The sequence below is a fragment of the Andrographis paniculata genome, unplaced genomic scaffold (assembly GCF_009805555.1).
Source record: "Andrographis paniculata isolate CXL003 unplaced genomic scaffold, ASM980555v1 Contig54END, whole genome shotgun sequence".
NCBI classification, from domain to species: Eukaryota; Viridiplantae; Streptophyta; class Magnoliopsida; order Lamiales; family Acanthaceae; genus Andrographis; species Andrographis paniculata.
Genome location: NW_026137589.1, coordinates 25,177 through 50,021, shown reverse-complemented (window position 1 = coordinate 50,021; position 24,845 = coordinate 25,177). Strand labels below are relative to the sequence as shown.

Here is a 24,845-nt window from a genome sequence, read left to right as displayed (position 1 = left end):
CTTAAATTCGGTTGTTTTGAATTAAACTTTTCAAATAGAAACGCTTGTTTCATTTCATAGGAAAGTCAAGCCATATTTCAACTTTTTGTTGAAGATGATTTTCTTTTGACAAATATAGCAAATCCATGGCCAACGATGGAACTTGCGGAGGAAACCTAGGGTTGCAAGCGGATTCACTTGTCATGCAATGCAACATATACATTTATAGTGTATGCCTTTCTTTCTGCATGCATCGTTAATGAAAGTGTCTCATGATTTCTTTTGGTTTCCATTATCGTTAGTTATACCTACTTATCCAAATGTCTTTACTTTTTCAACTGAAGTAATAGCTTCTTAGGTGAAGTTATTTTGTTGATATTGTCTCAGAAATTGTAGAAAATTAGCAATTTCTTATCTTTTTTGTGTAGTCTACATCGCCGTGTTTGTACATTCAAAATTTTATTGATAATGAAGTTCAAATAATTCATATCTAAGTGCTTCTACATACATGTGAATTTGCACTTGCAAAGACTTAATTCTTTCACAACTATCATTCTAAGATACACCTGGGATCACACTGGACAACACTTATAATATATGATGTTAACCACTATCCTCATCAAATGGTTTATGTTCTAAGGTACCTTCTTCATTCTAAAGGTAACTAAATATTCCTAAGCACACAAAAATATAGTTCATATTATTTTCTTTCTCGTTCAAAATAAGAAAATTGTACCAAAAATTGATTGGAATCGGAAAAAAATATTTATTCTTGATCTATTTGATTATCTTATTTATGTGTTTTGTAGAATGGTTTCAATTATTGTTTTATGTGAACCATAGTGATTATCATGATAGATATGATTCCAGATATCTATTTTGAGAATAGTTAAGATTTGTAATCAATTAAATAACTTGAACTCTTTGTAGCATATGGTTATTGTCTTATTTGAGAGTGATGTATGGTTTTAGCTAGAAAAGTAATATGGAAAGAAAAGTGTGCTCTATGGTATTTACAAAACTTAAATTATGTTGTTTTTTATTAAGCTTTTCAAATGGAGAGGCTTGTTTCATTTCATAGGAAACTCAAGTAATGTTTCAACCGTTTGTTGTAGATGACTTTCCTTTTGACAAATATTACGAATCCATGGCCCACGATGGAACTTTGGGAGGTAACCTAGAGTTGCAAGCAGATTATCTTGTCATGCAATGCAACATATGCATTTATAGTATATGTGTTTCTTTCTTCTTGTATCATTAATGAAAACGTCTCATGATTTTTTCTGGTTTCAATTATCGTTAGTTATACCTACTTATCCAACCGTCTTTATTGTTTCAACTAAAGTAATAGCTTACGCGAAGTTATTTTGTTGATTATGACTCAGAATATTTAGAAAATTAGCATTTTCTTATCTTAATTGTGTTCTCTAGATCACCATGTATGTACATTTTGAATTTCAGTAATAGTGAAGCTCAAATTATTCGTTTGTAAGTGCTTCAACATACAATAAATGTGCATTTGCAAACGCTTAATTTTATACAAGTATCATTCTAAGATACATCTGGGATCATAGTGGACAACAATTATAATATTTTATCCACTTTCTTATAACATGGTTTGTGTTCTAAGGTATCTTCTTCACTTTAAAGGTAACTAAATATTCGCAAGCACACCAAAATTTAGTTTATATTCTATTCATTGCTCTTCAAAATAAGAAAATTGTACCAAAAACTTATTGACATCGGTCAAATTTATTTATTCTTGATCTATCTGATTATTTTATTTTTGTGTTTGGTAATATTGTTTGAATTATAGTTTTATTTGAACAATAGTGATTATCATGATAGATAAGATTCCGGCCATACTTTTTCAAAATAGTTAAGATTGCGGTAATCGATTTAATAAATTGCACTCTATGTAGCATAGAGTTATTGTCTTGTTTCAGGATGACACTACCAAAAAACAGGGTATTAACCACGGGCGGAGGGTTTGTAAAAATATCATCGTAACAAATAGATATTTTGGTTACGATAAAATCCGTGACAAAAGAATTTTGTTCGGTCAACGTTTCAGGCACAGTTGTTACGCAGAATTTTATGTAACAATTAAGAATATTGAAAACTTTGGTCAAAATAATATTAGTTATGATCAATTTTCGTAACTAATGATATTAATTTATTTTTTTCCATTTAAATTTAATATTTGAAATTTTTAAAAAATTAAAAAAAATTTATATCTAATACTTATAAATGAACAAATGAACGGATGCCTACCTGAAAATCCTTTTATACCCTTGAATGTGTTTGTTATTTCCGTTTCTATCCCCTCTCTCTTCCCTAACCCTAAAATCCTAGCAGCCATTCCAGAAAGCGTCGCTACCTCTATCTACTCCACTGTTCGTCGCGCACCAGCCGCCTCCTGCTCCTTAGGTACATCATTTTCCTCTCTTCATTTCTTGTGTGATTGCTATTATGTTTTGATCTTTCTTTCTTCGCTTTCCGTGATTTGATTTGTAATCTCTATTTTTTCTTTCTTGTTGTTCATTTTAAGGTGGGGACATACTAGAGGATCTCGTGATGTTCGTGTTCAGCTGCCTAGCACCGCCGGAGATAAGGAAATTGGTGTGCCTCAACAGCGCATTTTGCGGCGCCGCTTCATCTGATGAGGTTCGGGAATCCAAGCTTCCGTGTCATTACCACCAGCTGCGCGATTTCCTCTCGCAATCCGATGTCTATCAACGCTTGTGCAAGAAGGATATCTCCGCATTCCTTTCCCGCCCCCTTCCGATTTGATGACGGAAAACAAGGACTATAATTTCCGAGCATCTCAGTTAGTTTCCTGGCAAAGATAAAGAAATGATGTTATGTCTGGTCTATTCCAAATTGAATCGTCATGTGTTGGGTTTTACTTCTCTGTTACATTTACTGATATCCCGAACTCTGATCTCTGTCATTTCCCCTTCTTCCTTCTTTCAGTTAATCAATTATGTAATTTACACTGTAAAATTGCTCATCAAACTTATGTGAACCCACTTCAATTGTAGCACTGTTTGGAGAAATACAAAAAACTCTGGCTACCTCATTCTGCAATGTCGTGCAGTTTCCAGAGGTCCTGCTGAAGGTGCAGTTCCCATACGAGGAATTAATCGTCTTTTCTTTGGTTCTTTGTTTGTTTATATTTGTAAATTTTTTTTTCGATCAATTTATTTCACAGTGCTTCAAATTACAGTATTGTTGATATTAAGAAACCATATATTCGGTTGGAGAATATATAGATGTGATTCTGAGTCGTTTCCCTGTCAGAAAATGGCCATCGAATATTACTGCAGAAGGTGACACACAAAAGAATAAGTATAAAGTAAGCATTGCTGCTCATAAACAAACATCCCTCTTGCTTCAGTTGTTTGCATTTTATTATAACTTTTTTTAATAACTTTTTCGACAATCTCTCCAACTCTGTTATTGTCACCTGTTGCATACTCTCCCCTCTATTTCTTCTGGAATGTGAAGTTAGATTTCGAACGCTATTGCAGGCTAGAATTGCAATGGTGGGAAAGTATGTTGGATTGACAAATTCTTATTTATTTGTTGTGAAGGTGAGAAATATTTGTCTGGTAATTCCATGAAGTCCAACATTGTGGTGATCTGTGTCATAGGGTGAGGGGCTTTTAGATAACATCAGGTTTACCTGATGGATACTTATAATTTTAAATATGCTGGCAGGTGTTATTGCATGCTTGCATTTCATGTTCGTTGAAGCCAGATAGTGAGTAGATTGTAGTTTATGATCTTGAAGACGACACAAAAAATTCAGTGAGATGCTCATTTTCTATTGCATTTTTACATTTTTCAGTTAATTTAGGAGTTGTCTTAGGTCATATATTTTTGCAGAAACCTGAAGCTCATGCAACAGCTTGGGAAAAGCTGAAGGTATATTATACTACCACTTCTCTTTTGTCCCCTGATTCTGCACTTCTTCTCGGATACCGTTCACATGTTTCTGTCCATGTTTAGTAGATAAGATGCTGGGCTTTGTGTAGCTGAATTTCATATGGTTTGTTGGTTTTGTCAAATGGACTGTAAACACCATATATAGTATTAGATGATGTATTTCCTAAAGTAATACATATTGCTGTTAAATTTCATATTTTTAATGATGTATTTGAAATATTTCTTGCACTAATATATAGTAATCTTGTTCTTGTCTTATTAAATAAAAATGTTAATAGTTTATTGCTTAGCATATTCCAGATGGGTTTGCATAGTCATATTAGGATTTCACTCTCTTCGTCCGTTGCATTCTCAAACCGATATTTTGAGGAACACAAAAAATTGGCTTTTTTAGGTTCATACGGACTAGTCGATTTGGGGAGTGGGTTTGGGTATGCCATGATTGTTTTCTCTTTGTTCAGGTCTGTGTCTAGAGCAAGCTATTGAGGTCGATTTTTTTAATTTTTTTTGCAGAAAGATCATTTGTTCATGATATCTACTAAGACTCTAGGATTTCTCCGGTGATTGGTATGATTTAATTGAACTAAATTTAGAACGAGATTTCATAGTTGAAATCTACACAGCGGGTTGTCCTAGGTTATGTGCAACTTTTTTTATCTTAATTTTAATTGTGGCTTATTAATATTTTTCATCCTAATTGTTATGTTATAATATTTGATTGGATATATGCTTATTTATATTTTAGAATAATTTAAATTGAAGGGTAACCCTTGTTTACCTATTTCTAGAATTGAATATGTCTATCAAAAAGTGTGGCGTGTAACATCTATGATGCAGCCTGTTATATCAACGATTGGATCTTATTTTTTGCAACCTAAGGATGCATGTTGATCTCGCTATGCTCATATAGTATGATATTACATGATTGAAACCAATTGTTTTGTTTCTTGCTAATCTCAACCTACAATCATCGAAATCAATTTGTACAATTAATACCATTGCACTTATTAATTTCAACAATATGTGAGCGCTAATGTTCCTTTTCTGTAGACAGTTCCTTAGGCTCCTGGAGGTTCTAAAGTTTTCCGAAACCCAGCATCACCTTCTACAGTAAGTGATTGACAACTTATGTGGATTATGTTTTAAGAATATTTCAGCATTCAACTTTCTTCAGCTATGGCTGTTGACATCTCATTTTGTTTATTTGATTTTGCACTGCTGTTATGTAATTTTGGATAAATTCCTTAAATGTGTACCACCATAGTCTCTAATTTTTGTATCTTCTAGCTGCAGAAAATTCTGAATACTTTATAAAACTGGAGGTCATCTTATCTAAATCCTGCATGATTAGGGCTTCAAGTATCTCATTGTTCATTTGCAAACATCTAAATGGTTGAAAAAACTTACACTATGTTGTATAATGTATTTAATCCTTGTATCTTAGACTTAATTAGAGCCAAGACTAGTTAGGTTAGAGTTTAGATGACGATCATGATAATGATGATTTTAAACATACAAAACACCTAAGAAAAATGACAAGTTCGCTCCGGCAAACCTGCAAAGAAAATGACAAAACGAAAGGGAACGTGGGTCTCACCATTTCTCCGGCAAGTTCGCTCCATCACATCAGAGTGGGAGAAAGGGGGCAAGTTGATTATGGTTTTATTAAGTATGGGCATCTTTAATTTGGCATATGTGGCAGTTAGAGTATTGTGTATATATAGGTTGTTATTGCAGGGACAGTGGCTATATTGGTGTAATGCTGATCTTATATTTTTGATCGCTGACATGAAATTGTTTATGGCTATGCTGTTATTACTATTTAGGCGCACACTACAGTCCCAAAATCGATGAATGTATGCTTTATTATTGAGTATTTGTGTAGTCCCGACCGGCACACAATAGGTTTTTATGTGATGAGGAATACTAACATATATTTTGATTTATCAGTGGTCGTTACTCTGAACTTGAACTCATCTGCGGGGGTCTGTTCATATTTAGTGCATAAATTATAATTAATCTCCAATGGCATGATACTACAACACATACATGGAGCAGTCCTATTTGGGGGTAACCGTAAGGAATTATTAATTATTGAAATTATTATTTAAATATTGTACATGATCTGCTGCTTTACGTAAGTTTTATTTGTGGATGGCTAGTTTATAGTTCGAGTTGCAAACGCATTGAAAATTAGAAAGTAGTGTAGTTTGATGCCTAATTAATGGGTCAAATATCATGTATCGTAGTACATGTCCGAATGCACATACTCGTGGTATATTAGTTAGGAAATATACAATTCAAATAATTTATGACATGTTTTACGTACAGTTTAATGTGTTGATATATACGGTGAACTACATAGTTTTAAATTGCTCTTGTGAATGTTGTAGGTGACACACTTTCCCTGGTCAAGGTTTTCGTTACATCCGCCGCAGTCCCGGACACACCCCTTACTTTTCCGACAATTGCTGGGGCAACTACCTTTCGCGAGGTGGTCGGTGAAGATCCTATTAAGTGGAACTATATGGATGTATGGATCTACTTTCACAACTTTCAAGTACGGCTTCCAAAATTAAAATAATTATTACTTAAACGAAACCTTATTCTGTTCGTAATTGCAGCTCATGCGCCACCCCTGAAGCATATCGACTGGTTCATTTATGTTTTGCCTCTGTTTGCATTATCAATTGCATGTCGTGGATGTGCTTGGATGGTAGATTCTAATGGCTATGTGAAATACCTATGGAATAGATGCATAGACATTTGGATGTATCTTTTGTGTGGTAAGAATTGTTGCTATGGATTAATGGATCTCCCCACTTGCTTATTACTAGGTTGGATGTTTGAAATGCTTGTGTTTGACGGAACATAATGTCGAAGTGGAGATGTTGCTAGCCTTGTTTGATGGGTTAATTTACTTTGTTGTTTGCTGGAGGACATCGACTAGTAAATACTGTTATGTTAATATCCTATGTTGGGATTTCCTTATAATGTTTATTGTTTGCAATTATGGCCGATCGTAATATTTATAGCATGGTTGTGAAAGAAAGATCATAGCGCGTTAATTTGTTACACACAAATTCAATTGTTCCACAACTACTCTTTTTTATGAGACGCTATTTTTTCGTAACAAAAACGAGAAATGACGTAACAAAATGTTGGTTTTGGTGTTTGTTGTTACGACCGGTTCTGTGACCATAAGAATGAATATTTTTGTTAAGGGTTCAATGATGTAACAAAAAAATGAAATGATGTAACGAAAAGTGGTTTTTCAACGTAACAAATATGAAGGGATATTTTTGTTACGGCCGGTTTCGTGACTACAAGAGAATATATTGTTAATTACAGCTTCAATGACGTAACAAAAAATCGTAACAAAAAGCGTACTCTGACAAGGGATCAGAGTAACATTTTTTGGTAACGCGAGGCATTGTTGTAAAAAATATCGTGACTAAAAGACCTGGCACACGTGTGGAAAGCTCGACTTTTTATTACGAGAACAAATTTGTAAAAAATATCGTAACAATAAGCTTGCCATAAGGATAGTTGACCAAGAGTAGTAGTTACGAAAATGTGCGTGGTAAAAAACATTCGTTACGCGAGTACACATTACAGATAAAAGTCGTCACTAAGGCATAGCAAATATGCAAATTGCACGAAAATTGGCTTTTTGTTATGAATTTCCGGCCGTAGCAGAAAACGATTTTTTTGGTAGTGTGATGTGTAATTTTAGCTAGAAAAGTAATAGGAAAAGAAAATAGTGCTCTACGTTATTTACAAAATATAAATTCGGTTCTTTTGGGTTCAGCTTTTCAAACAGAGGGCTTGTTTCATTTCACATGGAAGTCAAGCAATGTTACAACCGTATGTTGAAGATGAATTTTCTTTTGACAAATATTAAAAATCCATGGCCTACGATGGAACTTGGGGAGGAAACCTGGAGTTGCAAGCGGATATTGTTGTCATGCATTGCAACATATGCATTTATAGTGCTTCTTTCTTTCTACCTGTATCATTAATTAAAGTATTATGTTTTCTTTTGGTTTCCATTATCATTAGTTATTCCCACTTATCCAAATGTGTTTACATTTTCAAGTAAAGTAAAAGCTTCTTAAGCGAAAGTATTTTCTTAATATTGTCTCAGAAATTGTAGAAAATTAGAAAATTCGTATCTTTTTTGTGTAGTCTACATCTCCGTGTTTGTACATTCGAAATTTCACTGACAATGAAGCTAAAATAATTCATATGTAAGTGTTTCTATATACACATGAATGTGCACTTGAAAAAGGTTAATTCTAGCACAACTATTATTCTAAGATACATCTGGGATCACACTAGAGAACACTTATAATATATGATGTTAGCCACTAAGGTGTCTTCTTCAATCTAAAGGTAAGTAAATATTTCCTATGTACAACAAAATCTTGTTCATATTCTTTTATTTCCTCTTAAAAATAAGAATATTGTACTGAAAACTTATTAGCATCGGTCAAAATATTTTTATTCTTAATCTATTTTATTATCTTACTTTTGTGTTTGGTAAAATGGTTTGAATTACAGTTTTATGTGAACCATAGTGCTTATCATGATAGATATGATTACGGATATCAATTTTAAGAATAGCTAAGATTGCGACAATCGATTAAATAACTTGTAATGTTTTTAAGATATGGTTATTGCCTTGTTTGAGAATAATGTATGGTTTTAGCTAGAAAAATAATATGGAAAGAAAAGTGTGCTCTACAGTATTTACAAAACATAAATTCAGTTGTTTTGGGTTAAGCTTTTCAATCGGTGAGGCTTGTTTGTTTTCATAGGAAAGTAAAGCAATCTTTAAACCGTTTGTTCATAATGAATTTATTTTGAGAAACATTGCAAATCAATGGCCCACGATGGAACTTGAGGAGGAAACCTAGAGTTACAAGCAGATTTTCTTGTCATGCAATACAACATATGCATTTATAGTGAATATGTTTCTTTCTTCCTGCATCATTAATGAAAGTCTCATAATTTCTTTTGGTTTCCATTATTGTTAGTTATACCTACTTATCCAAATGTCTTTACAATTTCAACTAAAGTAATAGCTTCTTACATGAAGTTATTTTTTTGACATTGTGTCATAATCTTTAGAAACCTAGCAATTTTTCATCTTGTTTGTGTTGTCTACATTGCCGTGTTGTACATTTAGAATTTCACCGACAATAAAGCTCAAATTATTCGTCTGTAAGTGCTTCTATATACACGTAAATGTGCACTTGCAAAGGCTAAATTTTTGCACAACTATCATTCTAAGATATATCTGGGATCACACTACACAACACTTATAATATGTTAGCAACTTTCCTTATAAAATGGTTGATCTTCTAAGGTATCTTCTTCAATCTAATACTAACTAAATATTCCTAAGCACACCAAAATCTAGTTCTAATTCTTTTCTTTTCTCTTCAAAATAAAAAAAATTGTACCAAAAACTTATTGACATCGGTCAAATTTATTTATTATTGATCTATCTAATTATCTTATTTATGTGTTTGGTAAAATGGTTTGAATGATAGTTCTATTTGAAACATAGTGATTATCATGACAGATAAGATTCTGGCCATAAATTTTGAGAATAGTTAAGATTACGGTAATTGATTTATTAATTTGCACACTGTATAGCATATTGTTATTGTCTTGTTTAAGAATGATGTATAGTTTTAGTAAGAAAAGAAATATTGAAAGAAAAATGTGCTCTATGCTATTTACAAAACTTAAATTCGATTATTTTGGCTTAAGCTTTTCAATCAGAGAGGCTTGTTCCATTTCATAGGAAAGTCAAACAATATTTCAACCGTTTGTTGAAGATTAATTCCTTTTGACAAATATTGCAAATCCATGGCCAACGATGGAACTTGGAGATGAAACCGAGAGTTGCAAACGGATTCTCTTGTCATGCAATGAAACATTTGTATTTATAGTGTATGTTTCTTTCTTCTTGCATCATTAATGAAAGTGTCTCATGATTTCTTATGGTTGCCATTATCATTAGTTATACCTACTTATCTAAACGTCTTTACTATTTCAACTAAAGTAATAGCTTCTTACACGAAGTTATATTTTTTATATTCTCTCAGAATCCTTAGAAAATTAGAAATTTCTTATCTTGTTTGTGTTGTCTACATTGCCGTGTTTGTACATTTAGAATTTCACTGACAGTAAAGCTCAAATTATTCGTCTATAGGTGCTTCTACATACACGTGAATGTGCACTTGCAAAGGCTAAATTTTTGCACAACTATCATTCAAAGATATATCTGGGATCACACTGGACAACATTTATAATATGATAGCCACTTTCGTTGTAAAATGGTTTATCTTCAAGGTATCTTCTTCAATCTAAAGCTAACTAAATATTCCTAAGCACACCAAAATCTAGTTCTTATTCTTTTCTTTCCTCTTCAAAATAAGAAAATTGTACTGAAAACATATTAACATCGGTCAAATTTATTTATTCTTGATCTCTTCAATTATCTTATTTTTCTGTTTGGTAAAATAGTTTGAATGATAGTTTTATTTGAACCATATTGATTATCATGATAGATAAGATTCTGGTCATAAATTTTGAGAATAGTTAAGATTGCGGTAATCGATCTATTAATTTGCACTCTATGTAGCATATTTTGATTATCTTATTTGAGGATGGTGTATAGCTTTAGCTAGAAAAGTAATTTGAAAAGAAAAGTGTGCTCTGTGGTATTTACAAAACTTAAATTCGGTTGTTTGGGTTAGCCTTTTCAATTGAAGAGGCTTGTTTCATTTCATAGAAAAGTCAAGCAATGTTTCAACTGTTTGTTGAAGATGAATTTTCTTCTGACTTCTTCTTCTTTTTATAATATAGCACTTTATGAGATTATACTTTATGGTCTAGGGTATATTATTAGTGTTTTTTTTCCGACATCCTTTTCTTTTGATTATATAGCATTTTATGGGATTATACTTTGTACTATATAGTTCTAATTACAGTGTTTTTGTATTTGTTACACAGTGCACATTTGTTTCTTCACTATTTTTTTCTTTTTATTATATAGTGCTTTCTGAGATTATACTTTGTGCATTAGAGTTCTAATTATAGTTCTTTTTGTTTATGTTACCTAGGGCTTTAAGGGAATAAGTTAGTGCTTTTGTTTCTTGACTTCCTTTTCTTTTTATTATACAACAATTTATGAGATTATACTTTGTGCTCTATAGTTATAATTACAGTGGTTTTTGTATTTGTTACATAGTGCTTTAATGGAATTCAGTTAGTGTTTTTGTTTCTCGATTGCCTTCTCTTTTATTATATAACACTTTATGGGAATCTACTTTGTGCTCTATAGTTCTAATTAGATCGCCTTTCGCATTTGTTGCATAGTGTATTTATTTCTTGACTACCTTTTGTTTTATTATATAACACTTTATGGGAATCTACTTTGTGCGCTATAGTTCTAATTAGATTGCCTTTCGCATTTGTTACATAGTGTATTAAAGTAATATAGTTAGCGGTTTTGTTTTTTCAGTGTTTTTCTTTTTTATTATATAGCACTTTATGAGATTATACTTTGTGCTCTAGAGTTCTAATTACCGTGTTTTTCATATATGTTACAAAGTGCTTTCAGGGAATACAATTACTGTTTTTTGTTTCATGACTGCCTTTTATTTCTATTATATAGCACTTTAAGGGATTATACTTTATGCTCTATAGTTCTAATTACAGTGCTTTTCATACTTGTTACATAGTATTTTAAGGTAATATCGTTACCGCTTTTGTTTCTTGACTACCTTTTATTTTTATTACAAAGAACTTTATAGGATTATAATTTGTGCTCTATAGTTCTAATTACAATGTTTTTCGTATTTTTTAAATAGTGTTTTAAGGTAATATAGTTAGCACTTTTTTTTTTCAATATTTTTCCTTCTTTACGATATAACACTTTACGGGAATATTCTTTGTTCTCTAGAGTTCTAAGAACAGTGCTTTTCGTATATGTTACATAGTGTTTTAAGGGAATATAGTTAGTACTTTTGTTTCTTGACTGCCTTTTCTTTTTATTATATAACACGTTTTCGGATTATACATTGTGCTCTGTACTTCTAATTATAGTGCTTTTCATATATGTTACATAGTGCTCAAGGGAATTCAGTTTATGCTTTTGTTTCTCGACTACCTTTCCTTTTTATTTTATAACACTTTATGGGAATCTACTTTGTGCTCTATAGTTCTAAATACCGTTTCTTTCGTATTTATCAAAAAGTGTTTTAATGTAATATAGTTAGCGCACTTTGTTTCTGTAGTGTTTTTCCTTTTTATTATATAGCACTTTTTGAGGTTATACTTTGTGCTCTAGAGTTCTAATTACAGTATTTTTCGTATATCTTAAATAAGCCTTTAAGGGAATACAGGTAGTGTTTTTGTTTCTTGACTACCTTTTCTTTTGATTATACTGCAGTTTATGAGATTATTCTTTGTGATCTATAGTTTTAAGTACAGTGCTTTTCTTATTTCTTACATAGTGTTTTAAAGTAATATAGTTAGTGTTTTTGTTTATTCACTGTTTTTCCTCTTTATTATATAGCACTTTATGAAATTATACTTTGTGATCGAGAGTTCTAATTAAAGTTATTTTTGTATATGTTAGATTGTGCTTTAAGGGAATAATGTTATTCATTTTTTTTCTTGACTACCTTGTCTTTTTATTATATTGCACTTTAAGTAATTATATTTTGTGCTCTATAGTTCTAATTACGATGCTTTTCGTATTTGTTAAATAGTCTTTTAAGGTAATATAGTTAGCGCTTTTGTTTCTTCACTATTTTTCCTTTTTACGATATAACACTTTGTGAGATTATTCTTTGTTATCTTGAGTTCTAAGAACAGTGTTTTTCGTATGTGGTACATAGTGCTTTAAGAAAATATAGTTAGTGCTTTTTTTTCTTGACTTCCGTTTCTTTTTATTATATAGCACATTTTGGGATTATACACTGTGCTCTATACTTCTAACTACAGTGCTTTTCATATATGTTACATAGTGCTTTAAGGGAATACAGTTAGTACTTTTTGTTTCTTGACTGCTTTTTCTTTTTATTATATAGCACTTTTTGTGATTAAACAATGTGCTCTATACTTCTAATTGCATTGCTTTTCATATATGTTAAATAGTGATTTAAGGGAATACAGGTAGTGTTTTTATTTTCTTGATTGTCTTTTCTTTTGATTATATAGCACGTTATGGGATTATACTTTGTGCTCTATAGTTCTAATTACAGTGATTTTTCTATCTTTTACATAGTGTTTTAAAGTAATGTAGTTAGCACATTTGTTTCGTCACTGTTTTTCCTTTTTATCATATAACGCTTTATGAGATTATAATTTGTGCTCCAGAGTTCTAATTACAAATCTTTTCGTATTTGTTTCGTAGTGCTTTAAGGGAATATAGTTTATGCTTTTGTTTCTTAACTGCCATTTGTTTTATTTTATATAGCACTTTCTGGAATTATACTTTATGTTCTTGAGTTATAAATACAGTGATTTTCAAATATGTTACATAGTGCATTAAGGTAATGTAGTTAGTGGTTTTTTTTCTTGACTGCCTTCTCTTTTTATTATATAGCACTTTATGGGATTCTATTTTGTGCTCTATAGTTCTAATCATAGTGCATTTCGTATTTTTTACATAGTGTTTTAAAGTAATATTGTTAACGGTTTTTTTTCTTCAGTGTTATTCCTTTTTATTATTTAGCACTTTTTGAGATTATAGTTTGTGTTGTAGAGTTCTAACTACAGTGCTTTTCGTATATGTTACATAGTGCTTTAAGGAAATACTGTCAGTGCTTTGGTTTCTTGACTGTCTTTTCTTTTTATTATATAGCACTTTATGGGATTATACTTTGTGCTAAATAGTTCTAATTACGGTGCCATTCATATTTGTTACATATTGTTTTAAAGTAATATTGTTAGCGCATTTGTTTCTTCAGTGTTTTTCGTTTTTATTATATAGCACTTTATGAGATAATACGTTGTGCTTTAGAGTTCTAATTTCCGTGGTTTATATATATGTTAAATAGTGTTTTAAGGGAATACATGCAGTATTTTTGTTTCTTGACTGTCTTTTCTTTTGATTATATAGCACTTTATCGGATTATACTTTGTGCTCTATAGTTCTAATTACAGTGCTTTTCGTGTTTGTTAAATAGTGTTTTAAGGTAATATAATTAGTGTTTTTTTTCCTTCACTATTTTTCTATTTTTACAATATAACACTTTTAGAGAATTCTTTGTTCTCTAGAGTTCTAAGAATAGTACTTTTTTATATGTTACATAGCGTTTTATGGGAATATAGTTAGTGCTTTTGTTTCTTAACTATCTTTTCCTTTTATTATATAGTACTTTTTGGGATTATACATTGTGCTCTATACTTCCAATTACAGTGCTTTTCATATATGGTACACAGTGCTTTAAGGGAATACAGTTAGTGCTTTTGTTTCTAGACTGCCTTTTGTTTTTATTATATATCACTTTATGCGATTATACTATGTGCTCTATAGTTCTGATTATAGTGTTTCTCAAATTTTTTGATAGTGTTTTAAAGTAATATAGTTAGCGCTTTTGTTTCTTTGCTATTTTTTCTTTTTATTATGTAGCACTTTATAAGATTATACTTTGTGCTCTAGAGTTCAAAGTACGTTTCTTTTCGTATATGTTACATAGTGCTTTGAGGGAATACTATTAGTGCTTTTGTTTCTTACTGTCTTTTCTTTTTGTTATATAGCACTTTGTGAGATTATACTTTATGCTTTAGAGTTATAATTATAGTGGTTTTCATGTATGTTACATAGCGCGTTAAGGGAATTCAGTGAGTGCTTTTGTTTTTTGACTGCCTCTTCTTTTTATTATATAACACTTTATGGGAATCTACTTTGTGCTCTATAGTTTGAATTAAAGTGCGTTTTGTATTTCTTACAGAGTGTTTTAGAGTAATATTATTAGCGCTTTTGTTTCTTCAGTGTTTTTCCTTTTTATTATATAACACTTTATGAGACTATACTTTGTGCTCTAGAGTTCTGATTATAGTGCTTTCTCGTATATGTTAAAAAGTGCTTTAAAGGATTACAGTTAGTGTTTTTCTTTCTTGACTGCCTTTTCTTTTGATTATATAGCACTTTATGGGATTATACTATGTGATCTATAGTTCTAATTACAGTGCTTTTCGTATTTGTTACATAGTTTTTTAAAGTAATATAGTTAGCATTTTTATTTCTTCATTGTTTTTCCTTCGTATTATATAGCGCTTTATGAAATTATATTTTGTGATCTAGAGTTTTAATTACAGTTATTTTCGTATATGTTACATTGTGCTTTAAGGGAATGAAGTTAGTGTTTTTTTTTCTTAACTGCTTTTTCTTTTTTTTATATAGCACTCTATGGGATTATGCATTGTGCTCAATAGTTCTAATTACAGTGCTTTTCGTATGTTAAATAGTGTTTTAAAGTAATATAGTTAGCATTTTTTTTTTCTTCACTATTTTTTCTTTTTATGATATAACACTTTATGATATTATTCTTTGTACTCTAGAATTCTAAGAACAGTGTTTTTCGTATATGTTACATAGTGCTTTAAGAGAATATAGTTAATGCTTTTGTTTCTTAACTTCCTTTTCTTTTTGTTATATAGCACTTTATTGGATTATACTTTGTACTCTAGAGTTATAATTACAATGCTTTTCATATATGTTACATAGTGCTTTAAGAGAATTCAGTTAGTGCTTTTTTTTATTGACTGTCTTTTCTTTTTATTATATAGCACTTTTTGGGATTATATTATGTGCTCTATAGTTCTAATTACAGTGCTTTTCATATTTTTTATATAATGTTTTAAAGTAATATAGTTAGCATTTTTTTTTCTTCACTATTTTTCCTTTTTATTATATAACGCTTTATGAGATTATACTTTGTGCTCTAGAGTTCTAATTACGGTGCTTTTCGTATATGTTACTAATAGAGGATTTTTGGAGATTTAAAAATATCTGTTAAGATACAAAAAATTGATATATGTACAAAATGAATATAGTGTCGTGCGTGTTCGTGTAGTAACTCCAAAGACTTCGTCAGAAATAAAAAATCTCTTTAACCGGTGAGTTTCTCGGTCGAACTCAAGGAATATGCGAATATCCTATATTTAATTAGAAAAACAAGTGCAATGAGTTAATGCAATCAAAGAAACTGAAATATAAATTGCAGAAATTAAATCTAATTAAAAAGCGATAAAATATACGTATCTCGAAAACGATGAAGCGAGGCATTTGTGTTTGACTTTTGCATTCTTTAATGGCTAGATTTCCATAGATGAAATGAGCAGGATGGTGATAGAGTGATAGGGAAATATATATGTATAATTGCGGAGCGGCTCGGAGGAATGAGCATGATCATATTTTCTTGCTTAAGCCGATTCTCGACTCAGTTGGTACTTGACCTTGGGGGATTTATAACGAGGCTTTAGCGACACCCGGCGAAGAACATTATAAGCAAGAAACTCTACTGTCATTAGAAATTTTTGTGACCCAATAGACCACCGCCTATGCCCCGTGAATTATTTTTCCAATCGTTCCGCTAGTCGCTCTACCCCTCTGATACCTCTCTTTAATCGGAATCGAATTCAGAACAGCAACTAAGCAGGTCAACAAGGCTCCTGTGTAGTTAGCTATGTTGAACTACCCGGAATCTGTTTGTGACGTGAAATAGGGCTGAAATAGTGGATTATTTTATCGCCCTTCCGCAACCTTGTCAAAATCTAACTTGAACAATTCAAATCGAACATGAAATTTTTGGGTGAAGGTGAGGTGGAGAAATATGAAAGGAATTTCACTAACTAAAATAATATACTGGAATTGAAAGAAAAGGAGGAGACAATCAGTTTGCTCGTGACACAAAACCAAAAATCCCGTATTATTAAACTAGATAAAAATATGAAGGAAAATAAATGAAGAAAATAGAGTTTATGGGTATGTATATTATTGTGTATATATGGTGTATATGTTATACAATTAGAGGGGATATTTATAGGGGCAAAACTTCTAGAACTTTGGTGGCTACAACCGCCTATAAATAACTACTTGTAAACAAAAATACTAACTACTTCTAAAATAACCATAAATAACTAACTCTAAAAATAGCTACTAACTACCTCTAAAAATAGATACTAATATAACTATTAATAACTACCTATTTTCTAGAAGGTTCTAGAATTAGAATTATATACAAAACAACAAAAAAATGACTAAGAAATAGTGGAGGAATTTAATTAAAGGAGTTGGGAGAGTGAAGTAAATGGAGAGCTGGGGGAGTCTGGGCATTAAATGTAGTCGCTGACCCAGCGACAATAAATGTAGCGGCTGTTTGCTCAAATTTCCGCACAGCCATCGCTTCACTCAATTTCACGCAAGGACTTCTGCGCTTGCTCACAAATTCCATGTAGCCACTGCTCGCTTTCCGTGTAGCCACCCGAATATCCACACACAGAAAGGCAGAAGCCGCTTACGGATTAATGGACATCAAATTATGCTTCGCTCAAATTTCCGTGTAGCCGCCGCTCGCTTTCCGTGTAGCCGTCATCGCTTTCCACGTGGCCGTCATCACTTTCTGCGCGGCCGTCATCGCTTTTGTTTCTTCACTATTTTTCCTTTTTATTTATATTGCACTTTATGAGAATATACTTTGTGCTCTAGAGCTTTAATTACAATGCTTTTCGTATTTCTTACATTATGTTTAACATAATATTGTTAGTGTTTTTGTTTCTTTAGTTTTTCGCCTTTTTATTATAGAGCACTTTATGAGATTATACTTTGTGCTCTAGAGTTCTAAGTACAGTATTTTTCGTATATATTACATAGTTCTTTAAGGGAATACACTTAGTGTTTTTTTTTCTTGACTACCTTTTCTTTTTTTAATATAACACTTTATGGGATTATACTTTGTGTTCTAGAGTTATAATTACAGTGCTTTTCATATATGTTACATAGCGCTTTAAGGGAATACAGTTAATGCTTTTGTTTCTTGACTGCCTCCATTTTATTATATAGCACTTTGTGGTATTATACTTTGTACTCTATAAATTTAATTACAGTGCTTTCCGTATTTTCTATATTGCGCTTTAAATTAATATAGTTAGCGCTTTTGTTTCTTCACTATTTTTCCTTTTTATTATATAGCACTTTATGAGATTCTAGTTTTTGCTCTAGAGTTCTAAGTACCGGCATATCTTATATGTTAAATAGCGCTGTAAGAAAAATACAGTTAGTGTTTTTGTTTGTTGACTGCCTTTTCTTTTTAATATATAGCACTTTATGGGATTATACTTTGTGCTATAGAGTTCTAATTACATATCGATTTGTATATGTTATATAGTGGTTTAAGGGAATACAGTTAGTGCTTCTGTTACTTGACTTCCATTTCGTTTTATTATATAGCTCTTTATGGGCTTAAAATTTGTGCTCTATAGTTCTAAATACAGTGTTTTTAGTACTTGTTACATAGTGTTTTAAGGTAATATCGTTAGTTCTTTCGTTTCTCCACTATTTTTCCTTTTTATTATATAGCACTTTATGAGGTAATATTTTGTACTCTAGAGTTCTAAGTACAGTGATTTTCGTATATGTTAAATAGTGCTTTATGGGAATATAGTTAGTGCTTCTATTTCTTGACTGTCTTTTCTTCTTATTATATAGCATTTTGTGAGATTATACATTGTGCTATGTAGCTCTAATTACAGTGCTCTTCGTATATGTTACACAGTGCTTTAAAGAAATCTTTGTTTCTTCACTTATTTTCCTTTTTATAAAACAGTGCTTTACGGGATTATACATTGTGCACTAGAATTCTAATTTCAGTGTTTTTCATATATGTTACATAGTGCTTTAAGTTAATATTGTTAGTGCCTTTGTTTCTTCACTGCCTTTTCTTTTTATTATATAGCACTTTTTGGGATTATACTTGATTGTCCATAGTTGTAATTACAATACTTTTCGTATTTGTTACATAGTATTTAAGATAATATAGTTAGAGTTTTTGTTTCTTCACTAATTTTCCTTTTTATTATATAACACTTTATGAGATTATACTTTGTGCTCTAGAGTTCTACGTACAGTGTTTTTCGTATATGTTACATAGTTCTTCAAGGGAATACAGTTAGTCCTTTTGTTTGTTGACTACCTTTTACAATACTTTTCGTATTTGTTACATAGTATTTAAGATAATATAGTTAGAGTTTTTGTTTCTTCACTAATTTTCCTTTTTATTATATAACACTTTATGAGATTATACTTTGTGCTCTAGAGTTCTACGTACAGTGTTTTTCGTATATGTTACATAGTTCTTCAAGGGAATACAGTTAGTCCTTTTGTTTGTTGACTACCTTTTCTTTTTATTATATAGCACTTTATGGGATAATACTTTGTGCTCTAGAGTTATAATTACAGTACTTTTTATATATGTTACATAGTGCTTTAAGGGAATACAATTTGTGTTTTTGTTTCTTGACTACCTTTTCTTTTTGTTACATAGCACTTTGTGGTATTATACTTTGTGCTCTATAGTTCTAATTACAATGTTTTTTGTATTTTCTACATAGTGCTTTATATTAATATAGTTAGCGCTTTTATTTCTTCACTATTTTTCCTTTTTATTATATAGCACTTTATGAGATTCTATTTTGTGCGATAGAGTTCTAAGTACAGGCATCGTATATGTTAGATAGCTCTTTAAGGGGATACAGTTAGTGCTTTTGTTTATTGACTGCCTTTTATATTTATTATATAGCACTTTGTCAGATTATACTTTGTGCTCTAGAGTTATAATTACAGTGCTTTTCATATATGTTACATAGTACTTTAAGGGTATACAGTTTGTTCTTTTTTTATTATATAGCACATTATGTGCTTCTAATTTTTGCTCTATTGTTCTAAATACAATACCTTTCGTATTCATTAAATAGTGCTTTAAGGTAATATAGTAAACACTTTTGTTTCTTCACTGTTTTTCCCATTTATTATATAGCACTTTATGAGAATATACTTTGTGCTCTAAAGTTCTAATTACAGTGCTTTTCGTATATGTCACATAATGCTTTAACAATATACAGTTAGTTCTTACTTTTCTTGACTGCCTTCTCTTTTTATTATATAGCACTTTACGAGATCATACTTTGTGCTCTATAGTTCTAATAAAAGTGTTTTTCATGTATGTTACATAGTGCTTTAAGGGAATAAAGTTAGAGCTTTTGTTTTTCACTTATTTTCCTTTTTATTAAATAGCACTTTATTGTATTATACTTTGTGCTCTATAGTTCTAATTATAGTGCTTTCGTATATGTTACATAGTGCTTTAATGGTATACAGTTAGTACTTTTGTTTCTTGACTACCTTATTTTCTTATTATATAGCACTTTATGAGATTATACTTTGTGCTTTATAGTTCTAAATATAGTGCTTTTCGATACGTTACATAGTGCTTCAAGGGAATAAAATTAGTGCTTTGGTTTCTTCACTTCTTTTTCTTTTTGTTAAATAGCGCTTTATGGGATTATACTTTGTGCTTTTGTGTTCTAATTAAAGTGCTTTTCGTATATGCTACATACTGCTTTAAGGTAATATAGTTAGTGCTTTTGTATCTGCACTGCGTTTTCTTTTTCTTATATAGAAGTTTATGGGATAATATTTTGTGGTCCAAAGTTCTAATTAAAGTGCTTTACAGGAATATAGTGAGCTTTTTTGTTTCTTCACATTTTTTTCTTTTTATTATAGAGCACTTTATAGGATTATACTTTGTGTTCTAGAGTTCTAAGTACAAGCTTCTTATATATGTTACATAACTCTATTAAAAATAGACAGTTAGTGCTTTTGTTTGTTGACTACCTTTTTTTTTTATTATATAGCACTTTATGGGATTATACTTTGTGCTCTAAAGTTCTAATTACAGTGTTATTCGTCTATGTTACATATGCTTTAACGGTATACAGTTAGGGCTTATGTTTCTTGACTGCCATTTGTTTTTATTATATAGCACTTTATGAGATCAAACTTTGTGCTTTAGATTTCTAATTATAGTGTTTTTCGTATATGTTACATAGTGCTTTAACAGTATACAGTTAGTGCTTACGTTTCTTGACAGCATTATTTTTTTATTGCATAGCACTTTATTAGATAATATTTTGTACTCTAGAGTTCTAAGTACAATGCTTTTCGTACATGTTATGTAGTGCTTTATTGGAATATAGTTAGTACTGATGTTTCTTGCTTGCCTTTTCTCTTGATTTTATAGCACTTTTTGGGATTATACTTTGTACTCTACAACCCAAATTATAGTGGTTTGTGTATTTGTTAAATAGTGTTTTAAGGTAATGTAGTTAGCGCTATTGCTTCTTCACTATTTTTCCTTTTTATTATATAGCACTTTATGAGATTATAGATAGTGCTCTAGAGTTTTAATTACATTGCTTTTCGTATATATTACATAGTGCTTTAACAGTATATATGTTAGTGCTTATGTTTCTTGACTGCCTTTTGATTTTATTATATAGCAGTTTTTTAGATCAAGCTTTGTGCTCTAGAGTTCTAACTACAGTACTTTTCGTATATGTTACATAGTCCTGTAAGGGAATAAAGTTAGTGTTTTTGTCTTTTCACGTTGTTTCCTTCTTATAAAATAATGCTTTATGCGATTATACTTTGTGCCCTAGAGTTCTAATTACAGCGCTATTCGTGTATGGTGCATAGTGCTTTAAGAGAATACAGTTAGTGTTTTTGTTTCTTGACTGCCTTTTCTCTTTATTATATAGCACCTTATGGGATTTATACTTTGTGCTCTAGTTCTAATTAAAGTTCTTTTCGTACTTGTTCTATAGTGTTTTAAGGTAATATCGTTAGTGCTTTTGTTTCTCCACTATTTTTCCATTTTATTATATAGGACTTTATGAGATAATATTTAGTACTCTAGACTTCTAAGTACAGTCCTTTTCGTATATTTTAAATAGTGCTTTATGGGAATACAGTTAGTGATTCTGTTTCTTGACTGCCTTTTCTTTTGATTATATAGCACTTTTTGGAATTATACATTGTGCTCTACAATTCTAATTACAGTGCTTTTTGTATTTATTAAATAGTGTTTTAAGGTAATATAGTAAGCGCTTTTATTTCTTCCCTATTTTTCCCTTTTATTATATAGCACATTATGAGATTATACTTTGTGCTCTAGAGTTCTAATTACAGTGCTCTTCGTATACATATTGCTTTAACGGTAAAGAGTTAGTGCTTATGTCTCTTGACTGCCTTCTCATTTTATTATATAGCACTTTTTGAGATCAAGCTTTGTGCTCTAGAGTTCTAATTACAATGCTTTTCGTATATGTTACATAGTGCTTTAACGGTATACAGTTAGTTCTTATGTTTGTTGACTACCTTATTTTGTTATTATATAGCACTTTTTGATATTATACTTTGTGCTGTATAGTTATAATTACAATGTTTTCTGTATATTTTACGTAGTGCTTTAAGGGAATAAAGTTAGTATTTTTGTTTTTTCACTTCTTTTCCTTCTTATTAAATAGCGCTTTATGGGATTATACTTTGTGCTCTACAGTTCTAATTAAAGCTCTTTTCGTATATGTTGCATAGTGCTTTAAGGGAATACAATTAGTGATTTTCTTTCATGACTGGATTTTCTTTTTATTATATAGCACTTTATAGGATTATACTTTGTCCTCTATAGGTCTAATTACAGTGCTTTTCATTCTTGTTATATACTATTTTAAGGTAATATCATTAGTGCTTTTGTTTCTCCACTAATTTTTCTTTTTTATTATATAGCACGTTATTAGATAATATTTTGTACTCTAGAGTTCTAAGTACAGTGCTTTTCGTCTGTGATAAGTAGTGCTTTATTGGAATACAGTTAGTGCTGATGTTTCTTGCCTGCCTTTTCTCTTGATTATATAGCACTTTTTGAAATTATACTTTGTACTCTACAGTTCTAATTATAGTGGTTTTTGTATCTGTTAAAGAGTTTTTTAAGGTAATGTAGTCAGCGCTATTGTTTCTTCACTATTTTTTCTTTTTATTATAGAGCACTTTCTGAGATTATACATTGTGCTCTAGAGTTTTAATTACATTCCTTTTCGTATATATTACATAGTGCTTTAACGGTATACAGTTAGTGTTTATGTTTCTTGACTGCCTTCTCATTTTATTATATAGCATTTTTTTAGATCAAGCTTTGTGCTCTAGAATTCTAACTATAGTACTTTTTGTATATGTCACATAGTCCTGTGAGGGAATAAAGTTAGTGTTTTTGTCTTTTCACTTCTTTTCCTTCTTATAAAATAATGCTTTATGCGATTATACTTTGTGCCCTAGAGTTCTAATTACAACGCTTTTCGTGTATGGTGCATAGTGCTTTAAGGGAATGCAGTTAGTGTTTTTGTTTCTTGAATGTCTTTTCTCTTTTCTATATAGCACCTTATGGGATTATACTTTGTGCTCTATAGTTCTAATTAAAGTGTTGTACGTACTTGTTCCATAGTTTTTCAGGTAATATCGTTAGCGCTTTTGTGTCTCCACTATTTTTTCTTTTTATTATATAGGACTTTATGAGATAATATTTAGTACTCTAGAGTTCTAAGTATAGTGCTTTTCGTGTATTTTAAATAGTGCTTTAATGGGAATACAGTTAGTGATTCTGTTTCTTGACTGCCTTTTCTTTTGATTATATAGCACTTTTTGGGATTATACTTTGTGCTCTACAGTTCTAATTACAGTGCTTTTTGTATTTATTGAATAGTGTTTTAAGGTAATATAGTAAGCGCTTTTGTTTCTTCCCTATTTTTCCCTTTTATTATATAGCACTTTATAAGATTATACTTTGTGCTCTAGAGTTCTATTTACAGTGGTTTTCGTATATGTTACATAATGCTTTAACGGTAAACATTTAGTGCTTATGTTTCTTGACTACCTTCTCTTTTTATTATATAGCACTTTTTGAGATCAAGCTTTGTGCTCTAGAGTTCTAATTACAATGCTTTTCGTATATGTTACATAGTGCTTTAATGGTATACAGTTAGTGCTTATGTTTGTTGACTACCTTATTATGTTATTATATAGCACTTTTGGAGATTATACTTTGTGCTCTATAGTTATAAATATAGTGTTTTCCGTATATTTTACTTAGTGCTTAAAGGGAATAAAGTTAGTGCTTTTGTTTTTTCACTTCTTTTCCTTCTTATTAAATAGCGCTTTATGGGATTATACTTTGTGCTCTAGTTCTAATTACAACACGTTTTGTGTATGGTGCATAGTGCTTTAAGGGAATACAATTAGTGTTTTTGTTTCTTGGTAGTCCTTTCTTTTTATTATATAGCACCTTATGGGATTATTTTTTGTGCTCTATAGTTCTAATTCTTGTGCTTTTCGTGCTTGTTGCATAATGTTTTAAGGTAATATCGTTATAGCTTTTATTTCCCCACTGTTTTTCCTTCTTATTATATAGCACTTTATGATATAATATTTTAAAGTTCTAAGTACAGTGCTTTTCGTATAGGTTATATAGTGCTTTATGGGAATACAGTTAGTGTTTATGTTTCTTGACTGCCTTTTCTTTTGATTATATAACACTTTTTGGGATTATACTTTGTGTTCTACAATTCTAATTACAGTGCTAATTGTATTTATTAAATAGTGTTTTTAAGGTAATATAGTTGTTGATGCCAATTTTCAACAATAAAAAAACAAAATCCAAAAATAGAAATTATCTTCGAATTTGATAAAATAAATGCCTGAGATTTAAGAATCCCTTGACATCGTACTGTACATAAGGAAACTGAAAAGGAAATATTAAAGACTGTAAAAGTAAAAA

At 30.6% G+C, this 24,845-nt stretch overlaps 1 long non-coding RNA gene across 2 annotated transcripts; it reads left to right on the top strand.

Annotated features, from left to right (window-relative positions):
* Window positions 1-2,304: 2,304 nt before the first annotated feature.
* Window positions 2,305-6,807, top strand: LOC127255840 (uncharacterized). 2 transcript variants are annotated; one of them, XR_007839731.1, is made up of 8 exons: window positions 2,305-2,409; window positions 2,531-3,100; window positions 3,283-3,337; window positions 3,703-3,792; window positions 3,871-3,909; window positions 4,981-5,040; window positions 6,324-6,463; window positions 6,555-6,807. It is a non-coding gene; the product is annotated as an uncharacterized LOC127255840 (long non-coding RNA). The 2 variants fall into 2 exon arrangements; XR_007839732.1 differs by lacking the exons at window positions 4,981-5,040; window positions 6,324-6,463; window positions 6,555-6,807 and adding an exon at window positions 4,444-4,565.
* Window positions 6,808-24,845: the final 18,038 nt, after the last annotated feature.